This window comes from Gobio gobio, assembly GCF_949357685.1.
Source record: "Gobio gobio genome assembly, chromosome: 11".
Taxonomy (NCBI): domain Eukaryota; kingdom Metazoa; phylum Chordata; class Actinopteri; order Cypriniformes; family Gobionidae; genus Gobio; species Gobio gobio.
The window spans coordinates 28,960,811-28,963,935 of NC_137104.1; positions in this window are offsets into that span (position 1 = coordinate 28,960,811).

Genomic DNA, 3,125 nt, shown 5'->3' on the forward strand with positions numbered 1-3,125 from the left:
ATAAAAGTGCATCTATCTATCATATAACTGCTCCACAAGGCTGCAGGGGGTTACTTCTGAAGCAAAGCGATGCATTTGTGTAAGAAAAATATCCATATTTAAAACTTTATAAAGTAAAATATCTAGCTTCTGCACTACACTTTTTCCGTAAATTGAATACAGAAGGCTATCTGGTGGAAGCAAGATAATTTACTTTATAAAGTTTTAAATATGAATATTTTTCTTGCACAAATGCATTGCTTCGCTTCAGAAGGCAACAACAATTCACTGCCGTTATAAAGCTTGGAAGAGCCAGGACTTTTTAAATATAACTCCAATTTTATTTGTCTAAAATAAGAATGGCATATACACTAGGATGCCTTGAGTAAATCATGGGCTAATTTTCATTTTTGGGTGAACTAACCCTTTAATGCTGTGTGTTAATGTTTGAAGTGAACTAAAATAAAATACCAATGGATTCTGATTTTCCATGCTATGTTCTCAGTCAATTAAATTTTCAATTCAAATTTATTTGTATAGCGCTTTTCACAATACACATTGTTTCAAAGCAGCTTTACAGAAAGTGCATTTCATAAATGTACATTGAAAAATGTTAGAAAGAGAATGTTAAAGAAAAATGTTAGAATAAGTTAATCAATCATGTATTAATTTAGGCCATAACAATGCTGGCGTTGAGTCGTCTCTTCACAGGCGTCGAGTCGTCTCTTCACAGGTGTTGGGGCATCTGAAGTCTCCATGAGAGGCTGGATACAAACTGGAGCTGACGAACTAGTTACCTCGGGACTAGTGTCCCGAGATAACAACAGAAAAGCAGATGGGAAATAATTAGCATAGCTGCTGTTCAGAATATTAATGCTTTTGATCCGATTTAACTGTAGTATAAAAGGTAATTATAATGTGAATGCTTGGCTAAAGAGATGCGTCTTTAATCTAGTTTTAAACTGGGACAGCGAGTCTGAACCTCAAACAATATCAGGAAGACTATTCCAGAGTTTAGGAGCTAAATGTGAAAATGCCCTCCCTCCTTTAGTGGACTTAGATATCCTAGGAATGACCAGAAGCCTCGAGTTTAGTGATCTTAAAGAGCGCGATGGATTGTAGGGCGATAGAAGATCCGTTAAATACACTGGAGCTAAACCATTTAGGGCTTTATAGGTCAGTAGCAATACTTTGTAACTGATACGGAACTTAATGGGTAACCAGTGTAGAGATGATAAATTCAGGTGATGATCAGATGATCAGTGTGATCTGTTAGAAAATGGGCGGGGAACCTGAAAATAGCTTCTGGTTATTCTTTAGCTCTTCAAACTCTCTGACAGTTCAGGAGTTAAGGATAAAAATAGAATTCTAAGCTTTGTAAAACGAAGCTCTTTAATCTAAGGATATATTTGGCATCTCCTTTTCACAGGCACAGCGAAGTTAAGTTTTGAGTATTTCACGTCTACTTTTCTTCCACAGCACTGATCCATCTCCATTGGTGTGTATTCAGAGTCGGCCATAGCTGACAGATTTTCTAATTATAGTCCAATAATATATATATATATATATATATATATATATATATATATATATATATATATATATATATATATATATATATATATATATATATATATATATATATATACAACCCCAAATCAGAAAAAGTTGGGACAGTATGGAAAACGCAAATAAAAAAAAAAGAAGTGATTTCTAAATTTACTTTGACTTGTATTTCATTGCAGACAATATGAACACAAAATATTTCATGTTTTGTCTGGTCAACTTCATGTCATTTGTAAATATGCATCCTTTCCTGTCATTCAGACCTGCAACATATTTCAAAAAAAGTTGGGACAGGAGCAATTTAGGGCTAGTAATGAGGTAAAATGGTTAAATAATGATGTGATTTGAAACAGGTGATGTCAACAGGTGATTGTAATTATGATTTGGGACAAAAGCAGCATCCAAGAAAGGTCTAATCCTTTAGGAGCAAAGATGGGCAGAGGATCGCCAGTTTGCCAACAAATACGTGAGAAAATTATTGAAATGTTTAAAAACAATGTTCCTCAAAGAAAGATAGGAAGAGATTTGGATATTTCACATTCAACAGTGCATAACATAATGAAAAGATTCAAGGAATCTGGAGGAATTTCAGTGCGTAAAGGACAAGGGCGCAAGCCTAAGCTGAACAACCGTGATCTCCGATCCCTCAGGCGGCACTGCATCAAGAATCGTCATTCATCTATAAGCGATATCACCACATGGGCTCAGGACTACTTTGGCAAACCTTTGTCAAGTACCACAATACGTAGTTACATCCGAAAATGCCAGTTAAAACTGTACTGTGCCAAAAGGAAGCCCTATGTGTCCAGTGTCCAGAAGCGCCGTCGACTTCTCTGGGCTCGGAGGCATCTGGGATGGACCATCACACAGTGGAAACGTGTACAGTGGTCAGATGAATCAGTATTTCAGGTATTTTTTGGGAGGAACGGACGCCGTGTGCTCCAGACCAAAGAAGAAAAGGATCATCCAGACTGTTACCAGCAACAAGTCCAAAAGCCAGGGTCTGTCATGGTATGGGGTTGTGTCAGTGCCCTTGGCAAAGGTAACTTGCACTTCTGTGAAGGCACCATTAATGCTGAAAAGTACAAGTCCATGCATATTTCAACAAGACAATGCAAAACCACATTCTGCACACATTACAAAGTCCTGGCTGCGGAGGAAGAGGGTACGGGTACTTGACTGGCCTGCCTGCAGTCCCGACCTGTCTCCAATAGAGAATGTGTGACGCATTTTAAAGCGCAGAATGCGACAACAAAGACCCCGTACTGTTGCCCACCTTAAGACTTGTTTGCAGGAAGAATGGGACAAAATTACACCTGAAACACTTCATCATTTGGTGTCTTCAGTCCCTAAACGTCTATTAAGTGTTGTGAAAAGGAATGGCAACATTACAAAGTGGTAAATGCTTTACTGTCCCAACTTTTTTTTAAATGTGTTGGAGGTCTGAATGACAGGAAAGGATGCATATTTACAAATGACATGAAGTTGACCAGACAAAACATGAAATATTTTGTGTTCATATTGTCTGCAATGAAATACAAGTCAAAGTAAATTTAGAAATCACTTCTTTTTTTTTTTTT